We start from the raw sequence: 18,234 nt of genomic DNA on the forward strand, positions 1-18,234 counted from the left end.
CCATCTCCAAGTGAATGACAGGGTGGACTTGGGCAAGTCACTCCACCTTACTGAGCCTCATCTGTTCAATAGGGATTCTACCACATACTGCATAGGATGTATTGAGAACTCCCGGGACCATATGAAAGTCTGAAAGCATCGTTGGTGTTCGCTACATAGTGATTATTATTATTGAATGTAATCACTTTAATCACTTTCCAAATATGCCTTCTGACTTGTTCAGCCCTCAGCTTTCACATAATCCCCCAGCCAACCCTACTGAGACCAACACCAGAACGACCTCCATATCGCTTTTATTTAAATACCATTTCAGGCTTCTCATGTTACCATTTTCACTAACAGAGGATCCTGAAATGGGTAATATAAAATTTCAAAGTAGGTAAGCTAGTTACTAACCAAAATATTTATTTAATGGCTGGACCAAAGATAGAAGTTTTTCCATTTATATCCAATAGATAACCATTTAAAATGATATATATTATTTTAAATGTATACATTCACATCACCCAGAGTCTCTTGACACAAATTAAGTACTTCCTCAATTTTATCTGATTACAATGTACTTTTTCCCAGAGCCCTAAAACTTAGTCTATTACTATAGCATTTGTTCATTCTAGTAAATAGTGGCAGTTTTCAGGTAACATTTAAAAGCATGGGTTCTAGTGATAGAGTTGCATTTGGAACATCTACTCTGCTGCTAGCTGAGTTACCTTAGGCTTAACATCCCCCAACTAACTGTAAGGTGGGGATAATAATATTAATGTGACTTCTTCCTACAATGTTTTATTTAGCACATTGCCTACTGTATAGTAAATATGCAATAATTTTTAGTAAGTGGCTTTTAAAAAATTAAGTGTGAATGAGGTATAGTTATTTACATATAAGACACTAATATTGTTTTCAGCCTTCCTAGAGCTATGTGGATCACCTACTTTGGTCCCCACAGACAGGGATTCCTGTACAATATATCAGTAAGTGGACACAGAATACTCTTGAGGATGTCTACTGAAGGCTAGCATGGGGGATGAAGAGAGCACAGGGTGGCCACTTGACTCAGTGCAGGAGATCTCTTACATTATAATCATATGGCAGGCAGTATACTTACATTTACTATTAATCTTCCAGAATCTATTTGCTGCTAAGAAACATGAAGTGTGTTTCAGGGCTGAGAGATGGACCCTTTCAATTGCTAGTCCAACCCTCTCATTGTATACAGGAGAATGGGTCCCCATTGCGAGTTAGTGGCTAACTCGATGACAGGCATCTCCTCCTAATCCAGAGCTCCTTCTATGATGCACTGCCCCATGGGCTGAACCGATTTTCAATCCTGATCAAAGCTAGAGATTTCATTTAAATGGAAAATCCAAATAACATTTGTGAATGTATTACTTTTAATTGCTAATTAAAATAATCAACAGCCTAGCTGTCTGTTACACATGGAGTCAAGTTAGTTGCATGGGTCATTAGATGTTCTGAGAGCATTAGGTCTTATTGGGAAGACTTGAAAAATCAGTACTCTAATGAAAGTTGAGAAGATGGAAATGTACATCATTTCTTTGATGTTCAAATCAATTATTTAGTTTCTATCTCACTTTAGAAAGAATCACAGTGTAAAGAATGTAATGGTTTGGGGATGGAGAGTATGGGGAGGACCATAAAGAGAGTCCTTCTGGAAACTGCTATTGTGATGTTTGTAGTTTCATATGCAGTCACCTTGGAAACCTCGAGTTCTGAGGAACACCATTTGCTACAAAATCCCAGCTTCTATTCACAGTTCAGAAGCCATGTTAGGCTACTAAGGCACAGTATTTATGATCAGTTTTGACCTCTGGCAAAAGTAATTGACAAATTCTACAGAGAATCTGTCAAGCTTTTCCTCTCTCATAGTTCTTAAAGTTTTAGCATGGAAGAAGAGTGGACTATTTTTAGCCACTTACCTTTGAACATTTTGGATTAAAATTACTCTGCTTTCCAGTTCTTTGCAGTCTGTTATGTGGCCACTACATACAACAGGATGCCTCTTGTGGATCAGGAACACCAGAGAGGGGATTAGAGTTAGGAACAAAAGAAATAAATAATCAGTTCTAACCAGTTTGAGGGGGGAATGACTACACTAACACCAATCACTGCCATATCCTAAGGCTTCACCTACATTTCCACATTTCATCTTTATAACAGTGCTACAAAGAAGACACCAATATCTCTTTTGAACATGAGAAACAGCTTAGCCTCAAAAAGCCTTCTCCAAGGTGAAACATCCAGCAGACATCCAGCAGATGAGGTGCTTGGGCTCAAAATCCTGAGTCTGAAGCTCAAGCTTTAAAGAAATATCCTACATTCCCCTCTAAGAAATTTGGAATAAAAAATTATAGGTGGCATGAAATTGCTAAAAAGTTAGAAGTAAGAATAAGGTATTTAAGATATATTAAGAGGGAGAAACTGTGGCCCTTATGGAAAATCTAAAAGGTAACATAACAAAATATGGCCCTAGCATCATATTTTTTTTCTAAGTTCAGTGAAAGATAACTCTAATGAGACTGCCAATTCTAATGCAACTAGACTGCAATAATAATCTTAAGTTGTTCAGAATCATACCAAGAAGGGAAAGAAAGGAAAGTGTGCTCATTTGGCCCTGGACCTTGCTCAGAGCATAGCAAGAGCATTGCATTCAACACGAGGCAGCAGGTTCTAAGAGGGAAGTCAATTCAAACAAATATTTCCTGCACACCTTGATGCTGGGCATAAACCAAGTAGAATTATCACATTTACAGAGTTTAATCTAGAAGAAGAGATAAATTAAAACAAGTAAAGAGACAAATAAATAATTGCAAATTGTGTCCAGTGGCATGAAGGAAATGTCACTAAGTGATAGAAGGGATGGTCAGGGAAGGCCTCTCTAAAGAAGTGACATTTAAGTGAGTCTCGAAGGATGAGAAGGAAATGGATATATCAAGAGTAAGAGCAGAAGGTGGGCCTCCCATTTCCTGCAGGGTAGGATGACCAAGAAGATCACTCTAGTCTACTTGCTGGAGGATCTGTCAAATATCCTCTTCAGCCTGGATAAAAAAACTTCAAAATAGCCAGAATGCTTGTCTTTATAAACTGTGTGTATTTACCTATGGAAGCTGCAGATGACATATGTTACAGGAAGATATTTCTACCCAATATAAAAGCTACTTTTAAACAATCAGAACCATGGATTATTATGAAAACATACTAGTGAGGAATCAGAGACCTGGGTTTAATCTACAAGTCTCTAAGCACATGGTCTTGGCCACAATGTTTAACCGCTCTGAACCTCCCTTGCCTCCTGCCACAAATGGAGCTGGTACTGGATACCAGCTAGAATGCCCAACTCAAAAAGCACATCCATGGTATATAATATGGATTCACTTATGGTTTATGAATCTAAATCTGTCAGTGATACTTGCCATGGACTTTAATTGGAAAACCCTAGGCCTCTGCAGTTCCTTTGAATCAGACTCTGAAAAAGCTTAACTCAAAAATAGAAGATGAGTCACAAGTGTTGCAGGAAAATGATGTCATAATTTTATTGTCAAAATTATTAATATCCAGGCAGAAAACTAATTAATTGGACCATGGAGTTGAACATGATGGTAGCCAATATCATGTTCTTAAAGTTGCCTGGCATTAAAATCTCACTCACCGTTACTTCACATGTCCCATTACATTGATACAGACCAGGCTCTTCAATATGGCTGTTGGTTCATTAGTGTTGATCAAACAGCACAGCTAAAATATGGGAACAATTTTTAAAGTGGTTTTCTGGAAGTAGAAATTAAACTGAGCTCTTGAAGATTCAACGAGTGCTAATGAACTTCAGGTCAATGAAGAAATTGTTTGAAAAATATATACACTTTAAAGATTGCAATAAATTATGTCACCTTCTTAGAGACACACAACTTTTGAATTAAAGAATCCTACTGATTTGCTCAAGTTTTATATAGACAGTAGCATTAGAGTGGCAACACAGAAGTATAATGGGCCCACACAGTGGGCACTGTAGATCTTTATTTTATCAAGTATGTTAATTTAGCTATTGGGGTTTTAACTTGGGTTACCTGTTCTCAGAAGCAATATCCTAAGCATGCTGTTCTCATCAGTGGAATGGCAGGATTCCCTATTCACGTTTGAAGATCTGCTAAGTCAGTCTACGTCAATGGTTCTCAACCACCTCCTTAAAGAAAAAAATTCAAATCAATAAATGCCCTGGCATTCCGATTTAATTTGCGTGGGTTGTGACCCACGTTTCAAAAGCTCCCCTTGTGATTCTGACCACATTGAAATTTCCCACCCAATCTGAGAACTCCCCAAGTGCAGCTGCTTTAATTGACCAAAAATACACCAACTTTATACCTTCCCACCAGTTTTTTCTTATTTCCCTTTCAGTCATAACTTTCTCTGATTATTATTTTTCTCAAACTTATAACACACAGAGTAATCCTAGGTGTTGGTGTGAAACTGCTGTTTCCTGGGAAAGACCAGAGCTAACCTCTTCTATTTCAGCTACCACATATATTATTTGGCTTTTATGATGTTCTGAAGGTCGCTCCCCAAAGTAACAAAAGCCATTGTCTCCATTCTCTAAGGATGGAAACACAATATGATCTAAAAGCTTGTCTAGGTTTGGAAGTGATTAATGTAGATTCTTACGATGAAGGAAATGAAAACGAGAAATCTGGATAAGTAATCACTGTTTCAACAAAAACAATTTCAACAAAAAATGAGCCTGAGACAGAGAACAAACTGATAATGCCAACAGCAAATAAATTATTCTCTTAGTTTTCAAAACAGACTTTGTGATAACATTTAAAGTTTTGTAGGGTTTTTTGATTCATGAGACTTCCAAGTACAGCCAGGAAGGAAAGGGACCCAGTTTCCCATGTTTCACAGGTACATTAAGTGGAATTTGAGCTGAGCAGAAGTTTTAGCTGAATGCAGAAATGTGCCATGAAAGGAAGGTTTGACAGAGAAAAATCTCAGAGCTTCGTAAACCTGGGAGAGATAACCAATTTTCTCCTTGTCGTATTCCCTGGGCCAAAAACTACACATCTTCAAACATGAGCTGTGAAACCATCTCAGAGGGTAACAGAGGCTGGACACTTTGGAACTCTGGTCAGGGCTTTGCCTCATGTCTAACTATAGAAATGACAGCATTTCAGAGGAAATGTTTACCCTGGGAGGATGCAATCTACATGGTGAATTGGCTAGACAATCAGTTCCTCAATTGCACCTTCCTAGTCTTACCAGCCAAAAAGAGACAGTGGATGCTCCATGGAATCCAATTATGTTTTCAGGTTTTTTTTTTCTTTTTTTTGAGACAGAGTCTTGCTTTGTTGCCCAGGCTGGAGCACAGTGGCACTATCTCAGCTCACTGAAAGCTCCACCTCCCAGCTTCATGCCATTCTCCTGCCTCAGCCTCCTGAGTAGCTGGGACAACAGGCAACCACCACCATGCCCGGCTAATTTTTTGTATTTTTTTTTGTATTTTTAGTAGAGACGGGGTTTCACCATGTTAGCCAAGATGGTCTCGATCTCCTGACCTCGTGATCCACCCGCCTCAGCCTCCCAAAGTGCTGGAATTACAGGTGTGAGCCACCACGCCCAGCCTCAGGTTTCTTTTTCTTGAGGTTTTATACACAAAGTACCATTAACTCAGCGATACAGAAATACTCCACCAACCACAATCAAATACACCTCCCACTTTACTATCTCTAGCCCCACATGTCCACATTTCTGCTTGATGACTCAAACATCTTCAAGTCGACATATTTCAAACAAACTCATGATGTTCTATCCATATACTCTATAAGCATTCTGCTTATTCTCTTCCCTCTCTCAGTGGCTGACCTCCACCATCTACTGGTAATAAAATCTACAACACTAGAAATCAGCCTTGATCCAGTCCATCACCAAATCCAAATCACCATCTTCTTCCACCTGGATAATAACAGACTCCTAGCTACTTTCCTTGCAGTGCTCTTGCTACCTCTTATGCACTCTCCACTCTGTTAGAGAAACAGAAAAAACTGGACATAGATAGATTTACTATAAGAAATTGACTCACACAATTACAGAAGCTGAAAAGTCCCATGATCTGCTGTCTGCAAGCTGGAGATCCGGGAGAGCTGATGGTGTTGTTCCAGTTCACGTCAGAAGGACTGAGAACCAAGGATTAGATGGTATTAATATAAATTCCAATCTGAAGGCAGAAGATTAATGTCTCAAGTAGGCAGGCAGGCAGGCAACGTTATCTCTTGCTCAGTTTTTTGTTCTATACAGGTTATCAATAGGTTAGATGAAACTCACCCGCATTAAGGAGGAACCTGTTTTATTCTTCAGATTCAAATGTTAATCTCATCCAGAAACACCCTCACAGACACACCTAGAATAATGTTTGACCAAATGTATGGGTACCTGTGGTTTAGTCAAGTTGAAAAATAAAATTAACCATCACAGGAATATTTTTTGCCTGCTTATACCACCAATCCATTTAAAATCCTTATTCTGCAAAGCCATACCTCACTTGCTTCCTACATCTTTTTTTTTTTTTTTTTTGAGATGAAGTTTTTGCTCTGGTGCCCAGACTGGAGTGCAGTGGCACAATCTCGGCTCACTGCAACCTCCGCCTCCTGGGTTCAAGCGATTCTCCTGCCTCAGCCTCCCCAGTAGCTGGGATTACAGGCACCCACCATCACACCTGGCTAGTTTTTGCATTTTTAGTAGAGACAGGGTTTCACCATGTTGGCCAGGCTGATTTCAAACTCTTAACCTCAGGCGATCAACCTGCCTCGGCCTCCCGAAGTGCTGGAATTACAGGCATGAACCACCGCGCCCAGCCTTGCCTCTTATTAATACCACATTATCTACTTTGTTTAAATTTCTTTTAACTCATAAAATTACTTTCTTTCTAAAAGTCTTTATGCTGAATGCTGGTCCTTCTGCGTCTCTGTGCCCCTTAAGCCCAGTATAATCCATGTTTATTAACTAAATCAACTAGCTCTACACTGGGAAAGAAGAGCTGATTCAAAATGATGTTTTGTAATGGCCAAGCTTGCCTTTCATAGAAGCAAATCTCAAAATGGTTTTGCTCTAGAGGACATATCACTGCTTTCTGAGATAAATAGTCTTCAAATGAGACTATCCAATACATTTCTTAAGTCTTTAGAGTAGAAGCCTAGAATATTATGAATAGATTTTTCTTTCAACAGATCTCTACAAACTCAGCAGATTCATTGGTAAAACTTAAATACCTATTTCAGATAAGAAGGAGCTTGAGTTTCAAAGTGACCCTTATTTGACTTAAAAGTAGAACTTACATAATTAGAGAAGATTATGTTCCTTCTTCCTATTTTCTGGTGCTTATTTTATTTAAGCCAATCTCTATAATGCAAGTTGAAATTGGTTGAAATTGGTTCCTCTGAGTACAATGTGTTCAAGCCAAAGCAGGCAGTTAAAACAGGGATACCTGAGCCAGACACAGTGGTGCACACCTGTAATCCCAGCTATTCTGGAGGCTGAGGCAAGATTGCTCGAGCCCAGGAGTTCAAAACCAGGGCAACATAGTGAGACCCCTGTCTCTATAAATCCACCCCTCATTGTTATCCCTGTTTTATTTTTATTTTTAATGTATCAACCTACCTGAGCTGGAACAACATTTCCCAAAATCCTTCCCTGAGTTAGCATGGCTGCATGAGGTTTGGAAGGTGAGAATGCAGCATCTGCCATACTCCTTTTGTGCTGGAAAATCAGTGCAGAGCCACAGGCACTGTTGGAGATCACCTGCTCGATCACCTTGTTAGTGTGGGGCAGCAGCCGAGACTTTAGTCTTTTGGCTCCCACCAATTTTCTTCTAGCTTCTCCAACTCCTGGGCTAGGTACATGCTGAGTTTCAGGAAGAAAGACAGAAGTGGTGGGAGATTGTCGTGGGTTCCAGTTCATCATCATTCTTCCCCACTTCACATCCATCTTTTTTTCCTGATTCCCATCCCACTGACTTCAAGCTCCAGCAAAGACAACCTTACCTAGATTGTTTAACCAGGTCTCCCAAATGTGTAAGGACAAATTCCTATAATAAACGAAATTATATATCTGTCTCATTCATAGATGTTATCTTTCTCTAATGGAGCCATGATCAACAAACTTCCATGGAGCTTTCTAGCCAATTGACAACTCTTCAGCCAGATGTGATTCTCAGAAAGTTGGCACATCCATAATTTAAAAAGAAGCTGCCAACTTTTAAAGTTGAGCTGATTTTATCATACCATGTCAAGTTCCGTAATCTTTTGAAAAATTGGAAACCTGGACCTCCAGTGCAACACAGATGGTAGTTTTAAGTTCCCTAACCAGTCCACCCTCTGAAAACAATTAAGATTATTCAACATTCAAGCCCTAAAGGAGCGTGAGAACACAGAGACATCAACTGATCATTGAGGCCCCTTTAACGTTATAGATTTTGCTAACCTAGATGAAATTTAGCTTCAGTTTTCATGGCCTCCTGGGTTATGGGAACAAAACAAATCTTGGGGTTCACTGAAGTGGGGAGTCTTAGAGATTTCACAGATGAAACTGGGACCCCCCCAATTACCAAAGCCTCAGTGTAAGGGTGAAATAGAATCTAATCTGCCTAGTCTTCCCTACCTGGCCCTTCCACTCAGAGGACTACAAGGGAAATTGCCTGTCTTGAACCTCAGCACTGAATGAAAGGGGAAAAAATAAATTTCTCTACCACTTGATAACTTCAAACTGGCCTTCACTCTGGTTTGTAGCCTGGCTGAATTCATATCACCTGGATGGGCCTGAAACCTCAAGCAGAGAAATTAGTTTACGGTGGGTCCAAGTTCACGGTGGCACCAGTGAGTGATGGAAACAAATGCAAATCCCCTCTGGAGAAAACATCTTAAATGCAGGCTTCAAATAATTTCTGCAGATAAAAATCCAAGCAATGTGAACTCACAGTCAAGAAGGACAAAATACACTCAGAAACAAGGCACCATGAGCAAGAGAGCAGGCAGGAAAACAAGGCAGCCAATGTAGACCCACAGAGGCTTCAGTTATGAGAATTAGCAGAGGAAAAAACAAGTTAAGTATGTTTACTATGCATAAAAAAACACAGGAATAAATTAACAGAGTAAAAAATAAAGACATATAAAAATAACACATTAGAAAAGAAATGAAACAGAATTTCTAGAAATGAAAATACAATCTCAAAAAGCAAAATTCCAATGAATATGAGAAATAGAGAAAAATAAATCAATATGAACATATATCTGAAGAATTACCTCAAAAGCAGAGAGACAGAAGAATAGGAATGCTAGAGTAAGAACATCTAATCCAAATTGCAGAATCAATGAGGAAAGAGAGACTAGGGCAAGAACAGTTTTCAAAGACATATCAGGTGAGTATTATCCTAAAGTGATGAAAGACACAAAACCACAAGTTTAAAGGGTTAAAAAAAAAAATTTAAATTAAAATACTGCAAATAAAGCGAAATTTACATGCAGACATATCAGAATGACACTATAGACCATCAGAGATAAAAAAGGAGTAGGCGAGAAAAAAAAAAACCAAGTAGAAGTTCTGGGATTGAGATTAGACTGACAGCTAATCACACACAGTGATTAGACTGACAGCTAATCATCACAACAGTGAGAAGCAGAATGTGAAAGAATAGTAACTTTAATACCTGAGAGAAAATGATTGTCAATGCAGTGTTGTGGATATAGCAAAAATCTCTCTCACAAAGGAGGGCAAATTAAAGATCTATTCCAGAAAAACAAAACTGGGGGCTTACCCCAGAAGGCATCTACTAAAGGAAAATATCAAGGATTCTTTTGATATTGGAAAGCCTAAGGTAACAGAAGGAATATGTAAAGAGTTAAATACGTAGACATAAATAAATGTTGATTGTATAAACAATAGTCTTGCAGGATTAAAGAATACAGAACTAAGAGAATTAAGACAGCCAGGTAGTATCCTGAGGCCAGATAAATAGACCAGAGAGTTTAGAAATAGATCCACACATATATGCTTAATTGATTTTCAACAAAAACATCAGTGCTGTTCAAACTGATTTTCAACAAAAACATCAGTGCTGTTCAATGGGGAAAGGATTATCTTTTCAACTAATGGAGCTGGAACAACTGGATAAACCTATTAGAAAAAATGAACACTATTCTTAAAAATTAATTCAAGATGGATCATAAATTTAAGCATAAATGCTAAAACTATAAAGATTCTAGAAGAAAACATGGGAAGAATATCTTTGTGACCTTGGGGTAGTCAATGGTTTATTAGACAAGGCACAAAAGTACTAAAAATTACAAATATTAATAAATAGAAATTTATCAAAATTAAAATCAAAATTTTAAGCTATTCATTAAGAGACACTGCTTAAAAAATGAAAAAGAAACTCATAGATTGGGAGAAAATACTTGAAATATATATGAAAAAATTTTTACTTAGGATATATAAAAAATCAATAACAAAAATGCAAGTACCCTAATTGTAAAAAGATGGGGGAGAGATTTAAATAGACCCCTTCCAAATAAACATATTTGAACACCCAGTAAAACACATGAAAAGGTGCCTAACAACATTAGTCATCAAAAAAGTGAAAATCATAATAAAGTACTATTATGTAGCCACCAAAATTTCTATAATTAAAAAGACCCTCAACATCAATGGTGATAGGAATGTAAAACTGCAAAACTATCTTGGAAAACAGTTTGACAATTTCTAATTGTATTAGTAATCTATTGCTGTGTAACGCATTACCCCAAAACTTAGCAGTTTAAAACCACAGACATTTATTACCTTTCATTTTCTGTAGGTCAGGAATCAGGTGCAGCTTAGCTGATGGATCTGATTCAAGACTTTTTTATGAGGATGCTGTTAAGCTATTGGACAGGGCAGTGATCTTATCAAACGCTGGACTAGGGGAGGGTCCATTTCCAAAAACACTCTAGTGGTCATTTGTAGGATTAAGTTCTCTGTAGACTGTTGGACTGAACACCTTAGTTTTTCTTGGGCTCATGGCCTCCCCTCCCTCAGTTTCTTGGGCCTCTCCACAGGGCAGCTATCAACATGGTAGCCGGCTTCCCTCAAATTGAAAGAGTGAGAACAAGAGCCTAAGATGGAAGCCACGGTCTTTTTACATCTTAAGCTCATAAGTGATATCCCATTAATTTTGCCATATTCTACTTGTGTAGAAGGAAGTCATTACGTCCAGCCCACGTTGAGGGGAGAGAATAACATAAGGGCATGAAAACCAGGAGACAAGGATTCCTGGGGACCATCTTAGATGCTGCCTCACCACACACATTAAAGACATGCCTATCTTATAACCTAGTCATTCCATTCGAAGCTGCCTGTTCAAGAGAAATGAAAACTTTTCCTCAAAAAGACTTGTGTAAGAATGTTCATAGTACTTTCTACAAAATAGCCACAAACTGTTAACAACCAGATGTCAATTAACAGTAGAGTGGGTAAACAAATCATGGTCTATTCATGCAATCAACCACTACTAAGCAATAAAAAGAATGAACAACTGATGAACAGAGCCACATGGAAGAATCTCTAGTTTCAAAAATGATAAAAGAGTAAAAACTATTATTCTCATTAGATGAAGTTCAAAAACAAGCAAGACTTATCTGTGGTGCTAGAAATCAGAAGAATGCGTGCCTCCAGAGGGTGGTGGGTGTGAATGCAGAGAAGCATGAGGTGACTTTCTGGGGTACTGGTGTTGGATGCGATGGTGATTACCTGAAACTATATATCTATCAAAATTCATCAAAGTATATTAGTAAGATTTGTGCACTTTACTGTATATAAGTTCTACCTCAATAAAAAGTCATCTGAAATTTTAAAAATTTCAGTTATATTAAAGACCTCTAAAAACATAATAGAATAGTTGATATTTAAAATGACAGAAAAATGTGTCCAAAGCAAATAACAGAAGCATAGTGGAAAAACTAGGAAAATAAATTTTAAGGCAGAAAGCATTACAAGAAATAAAGAGAATCACTATATATTAAGATAAAGAAGATAAACCAATTCTAAGCTGGTATGCATCTAATAACATGCGTCTTTTAGTAAATGATAAAACAGATAAAAATAGATATGAATATTCAAAAAATTTGAGTGGAACAACTAAATAACTTGAGTTAATAAGACATATAATATGGCACCAACAACTGAAGAACACATTCTCTTCAGGTAGGCATGCAAGATTTATACATACTGAGACAAAAAGGTAGTTTCAATTTTTTCTTTTTTTTGAGATGGAGTCTCGCTCTGTTGCCCAGCCTGGAGTGCAGTGGTGCGATTTCAGCTCATTGCAGCCTCCACCTCTGGGGTAGCTGGGATTACAGGCGTGTACCACCATGCTCAGCTAATTTTTGTATTTTCAGTAGAGATGGGGTTTCACTATGTTGGCCAGGCTGGTCTCGAAATGCTGACTTCAGATGACCTGCCCACCTCAGCTTCCCAAAGTGCTAGGATTATAGGCGTGAGCCATTGAGCCCAGGCTCAATTTTTAAGGAACTGATGTTATACAGAAAATGTTCTCTATTATAAGATTGTCAGTTCAAAAACAATGTTCAAAAGTTCAAAATTTAAAAATACTAGAAATCTATACTAATAAATCTTATGTATTTCTAAAACTAAAGAACGCCCATCTATAAACCTCATAGGCCAAAAGAGAAGTCATACTAAAATTAGAAAATATTTACACCTATATTATAAATACTCCTTTGGGATGCCGTCAAAGAAAAATTCATAACTTAAATGCATATATTAAAATTTGGAAAGGCAAAAATTAACAAAACAGCACATTTTAGAACTTAAAACAACTGGAGAATTATCTGGGACAAGACAGATAAATTTATGAACTAAACATAAAAATAGATCAGATTGACAAACCCAAAAGTTAGCTCCTTGAAAGGACTAATAAAATAAACCTCTGGCAGTACTGTTCAAGGGGAAAAGAAGACGTGAAAAAAATATGTGGGACAAAAAAAAGACAGCTACAAACGCAGGGGGCATTTTATTTTTTATTTTTAAAAATCTTCTTTATCAGTGCAAAGGAGAATAGCAGGGGGCATTTTAAAAATGAGGATATTATTTTAAAAAGACTTTGTCAACAAATTTAACCTTTATATGAAATGGAAAAAAAAAAAGCTAACTTACAAAAAAAACTGGAGAAGAAACACAAAACCTCTATGAGGCTATAATTATTTTGGTGGAAAAACATGTATTTTTCATGCCCAGAGGGTTTATCAATGTGTTTAAACATACAAGGCACAAATAATTCTAATCTTTCATAAACAATTCTGGATTATAGAAAAGTGATAGAACCTGACATTGGTATTACAAGAAAGAAAAATTATAGAACACACTCTTTTATGAATACAGATGCAAATTACCAAAAAAAGAAATATTTTCAGAAATATATAGAAAAGATAATACATAATGACAAAGTTGGGCTCAAGCCAAAAACACAGGAGTAGATAGTTATTGGAAAATTAATATAATTCACCACATTAATATATTAAGGAGAAATATATTATCTTAATAGATATTCCATTATATAAAATAGTATTTGATAAAATTCACATTAATTAATGATAGAAACTTTTGGCAAAATGAGAATAGAAGAGAACTATCTTATTAAAAGGCATTAGGGGAGAAAAATCCTAGAATAAAAAACATACTTAATGGTAAATTGTTGAAAATTTCCTCTTTAAGGTGAGGAAGAAGCAAGGTTTTCATTTCTTTACTTCTAATCAACACTGTATTGTATGGTTCTAGACAGTACAGTAAAAAAAGAGAAAGAATTAGTATAAGAAATGACAGTCGCACGCAGTGGCTCATGCCTCTAATCTCAGCACTTTAGGAGGCCCAGGCAGGCCGATCACTTGAGTTCAAGATCAGGCTGGCCGACATGGTGAAACCCTGTCTCTACTAAAAATACAAAAATTAGCCAGGTGTGGTGGTGGGCACCTGTAGTCCCAGCTACTTGGGAGGCTGAGGCTGTAGTAAGCCAAGATTGCGCCACTGCACTTTAGCCTGGGCAACAAGAGTGAAACTGTCTCAGAAAAAAAAAAAAAAAAAAAAAGAAAAATATAAAACTTTCACAAATTAACATAATTTATAGTTGCAATGAAAACCTAAAATAACCTACAGATAGATTATGAAAAACAGCTTACCTAGGTGTTGATTTTTAAGGTCAACATACCAAAAAAGTCAATTAGATATCTATATTTCAGGAAAATAGGATATCTCTATTCCAGGGAATAGGAGAATGAGAAATACTTTTTTAAAAAACACCATTTTCAATAGCTACAAAAGATAGGTTAAACTATTGAAATACATCAAATAAAACATAAGTAATTGGAGATAGCTACAGTGTCCATGGATTGAATTTGAATCCCATCCAAATTCCAACAGAATTTCCTTATGAAACTTAAGTTCATTCCAAAATGTATGTGGAAGACCCAAGAATCGCTAAGACATTCTTGAACAAGAATAAGGTAAGAGGATTTGCCTTATGAAGTATAAAGAATTTTAAAACTCAAGTAAGCTACAATATTTAATTAAACAATATTTTGCAGGGATAGACAAATAGAATAATAGACTAGAAAACCCCAAAAGAGAGCCATAAAGGTATGGGAATATTATTTATGATGGACCTAAATATTGGCTTTTTCAACATATGTTGAGATAATCTCCATCTCTTTTGACCCCAACCTCAGACTATACACAAAAGTTAATACCTGATGAATTAGAGACATAATGAAAAAAGAAAACATAAAACCTTTGACAACAATATAGAAGAGCTTCATGACCTCAGTGTAGGGAAGGATTGCTCAGGTAAGACACAGAAAGTGCAATCCCTATTCCAAAAGACCATAAATTTGTCTGCATTAAAATGTAAAACCTCTGTTCATCCACAGATGGTAAATATAAAAGACAAACCACAAACGGAAAGAAGAAATTGTCAATACATAGAATGGCTGAATATTTTTCAGATTATATAAAAGTATTCCACAAATCACACAAAAAATAAAAAATAGACAAAAAATAGAAATAAACAAAATAGATGAAAACATTTCACTGACAAAAATCCCAAATGGCTTACAAATGACAAGATGCTTAACTCCATTAATAATTAGGTAAATGCAGTTTTAAAAGACAATGGCATCCCATTTCACAGTCATTTCATACTTAGCTGTATCAAATGTCAGCAAGGAAGTGAACAACTGGAACATTATACACTAGTGGGAAAGTCAGTTGGAGCAATCACTTTGGAAAGCTATTTGCCATTATCTAATAAAGCTGTAGATATGCAGATCCTTAGGAGTAGCAAGTCTACTCTCCCACATTAGTCTGAAAGAGACTTTTGCATTCAGGCATCAGAAGCCACACACAAGAATGTTCATGGTTGCACCATTGGTAAAAACAAAAACCCAAAACCAACCCAGTGTTCGACAGTAGAATGGACAAATAAATCATGGTATATGGTAACACTAGGGAAATGGAATAAATTACAGCTATGTGCTGAAATGTAGAATAACCTCAGAAACATCATATTGAGGAGGGAAAACAAAAGTCATTAAAGAATTATAAAGTGGAATTATTCTGTGTGTGAAGTATGCAATAGTAGTGTATTGTTTAAGGATGCAAATTTAGTCATAAAGAAAAGCAGGAAAACAGCAAACACAAAATTCCTAATAGTTGTTACTCCCGGAGGGAAGGAAATAGAAGGGATCAGGAAGAGGAGCTCAGGTTGCTACAAAATTTGTTTTTTCTTAAAAAAGATGATAATTATACAAAACCATTGTCATTCTTTCTTTTTTCCCCCCCAAGATGGAGTCTTGCTCTGTCTCCCAGGCTAGAGTGCAGTGGCACAACCTCAGCTCACTACAACCTCTGCCTCTCGGGTTCAAGCAATTCTCCTGCCTCAGCTTCCCAAGTAGCTGGGATTACAGGCACCTGCCACCACACCCAGCTAATTTTTTGCCATTTAGTAGAGATGGGGTTATCACCATGTTGGCCAGGCTGGTCTCGAACTCCTGACCTCAGGTGATCCACCCGCCTTGGCCTCCCAAAGTGCTGGGATTCCAGGCGTGAGCTACCGTGCCGGCCAGCATTATCATTCTTTATACCATATTTATAATTTTATATTATTCTGTGTCTATTCATAAAATTTAATAATTCAGATCAAAATTCAAAACATTTTAAATTAGAAAACACTAAAATCAGAAGCCCTGGCAACCACTGGCCAGGTTAGATAGAAGAGCAGCTGTCCCCGTAGACAGCATCTCCATCGCCTCATTCACATTTAGGCCAGTGCCACATACCATGTTACTGTTCTGGGAATGTCATTTTACTTACAGCTTTCTCACGGGTTACTCACTGTCATCACCTATTTAGTCTTGGTGGGGGCACCTGAGTTTATGACCCTTGGACTAGAGCCGTGCTTCTCAAAGTGTGGCCCGCCGAAACAAGCAGCATCAGCATCACCTGGGAACGTGTTACAAATGTGGATGTGTGGGCACCCCTCTAGACTTACTGAATCAGTAACTCTAGGGGTGGACCCAGCACTGTTTTCACAAGCCCACCGGGTGATTCTGATGCTCACATTTGAGAACCATTCTTCTTGAAGATATGGCACAGCCTGGCCCAGCCCAGCTCCGGCCCCCACCCTTCCTGGCCACTCCTCCTTTCTGCATCTCTTCAATGAGGCTCTTTCTCCTCTGAGAGGGTTGCAGTTTCTCCTAATGGAAGTAGTGTTCATTTCCAAGAGTCAGCAGGACCCTTAACTGCCACTCCCATCAGGAGGAAACCTTCCATTTTTCCTCACTACGTGCCATCTAAACAATTGTGTTGTGGTCATTAATTTATGGGCAGAGGTTGACGGACATCACTTCAGGAGTGATGCTCTCTGCAGTTTCCACAGGGCTTCTGTAGGAGTGCATTAGTCCATTTTATTACTGCTATAAAGAACTGCCCGAGGCTGGGTAATTTATAAAGGAAAGATGTTTAATTGATTCACAGTTCCCCATGGCTGGGGAGGCCTCAGGAAACTTACAATCATGGTGGAAGGTTAAGGGGAAGCAAGGAACCTTCTTCACAAGGTGGCAGGAAGGAGAAGTGCCAAGCGAAGGGGGAAAGCCTCTTATAAAACCATCAGATCTCATGAGAACTCACCATCATGAGAACAGCATGGGGGTAACCACCCCCATGATTCAATTACCTCCCACCAAGTGCCTCCCATGACACGTGGGGATTATGGGAACTACAATTCAAGATGAGATTTGGGTGGGACACAGCCAAACCATATCAAGGAGCTTTATCTCAGTGGAAAGACTAGCGTGTGAACAACTTCTGTTAAGTCTGCTTGAACATCAAAGGACATTAAGCTGGGCTGTAAAACAGAAAGCCAGTTACCTTTTTTGTCTCTGCTTCCAGGAAATCATCATCTCTATTTTGTTGCAGCCTTTCACAATAGGACACTTTCAGAGTAGTGCCCTTTCTCACCACCCTGGTTCTTTCATGGCTGAGATGTGGGGAAAGGCAGGAGTCATTTCTGAGTCTACCTCTCCGGCCTGGGTCCCTCCTGCTAATCTCAGAGGCCTAGGCAGTGGGCAAGAATAAAGCGAATTCTAATGCCTGTCTGAAATGCCAGTCCTGCATCTGATAAAGCTCTGTAAGCTCCATACTTTTTTTCTATTTCAGGCTTTCTTTTTCACCAAACTATTCTGTTTATATTGAATCATTCACTTTGAACTCTATGTACCAAGTCTGAACACATTCCAAATATCCTAAATTTGATATTGCTGATGTAGACCGTTTAAATGAGTTATAAGAAATACTGTATAACCATGAAGTATGCATCACCCAGCCATATATACTACTATTACCTCACTATTGTTTACATAGATTGGTTTTAGAAATTTAAGCATTAAATTCTTGAAGAAAGGATTACAGAAACTAGGGGTAAAGATATGATAGATGGAAAGAAATACAGTTATTCTGGAACTAATATGGTATAAACAAATATTAGCTCTGGAGTCCACTAAATTGAATTCAAATCTTGGCTCTGCCATTTTACTAGGAGTACAACCATGAGCAAGTCAGTGTACCATAGATTCCTTGTTTGTATAATCAGGACTATAGAAACACCAGATTGATAGGTTTTGGTGAGGATTA

At 37.7% G+C, this 18,234-nt stretch overlaps 1 protein-coding gene and 1 long non-coding RNA gene across 12 annotated transcripts in view; one reads left to right on the forward strand and one right to left on the reverse strand.

Annotated features, from left to right (window-relative positions):
• Positions 1-18,234, forward strand: part of SGCD (sarcoglycan delta) — a 1,029,217-nt gene that overhangs the window by 1,001,837 nt on the left and 9,146 nt on the right. The window lies entirely within an intron of this gene.
• Positions 1-18,234, reverse strand: part of LOC104006615 (uncharacterized) — a 46,799-nt gene that overhangs the window by 21,901 nt on the left and 6,664 nt on the right. Inside the window, exons 2-5 of one of the 4 annotated variants that reach the window (XR_010157390.1) lie at positions 7,663-7,905; positions 6,089-6,182; positions 4,083-4,198; positions 1,938-2,020 (exon numbers count right to left, since the gene is read on the reverse strand). This is a non-coding gene — a long non-coding RNA (uncharacterized LOC104006615). Of the gene's footprint in view, positions 1-1,937; positions 3,754-4,082; positions 4,199-6,088; positions 6,183-7,662; positions 8,468-18,234 lie in introns of those variants that run through there. The other 3 variants (XR_680420.4, XR_001718006.3, XR_008548121.1) reach the window with 3 other exon arrangements.

This window comes from Pan troglodytes, chromosome 4 (assembly GCF_028858775.2).
Source record: "Pan troglodytes isolate AG18354 chromosome 4, NHGRI_mPanTro3-v2.0_pri, whole genome shotgun sequence".
Taxonomy (NCBI): Eukaryota; Metazoa; Chordata; class Mammalia; order Primates; family Hominidae; genus Pan; species Pan troglodytes.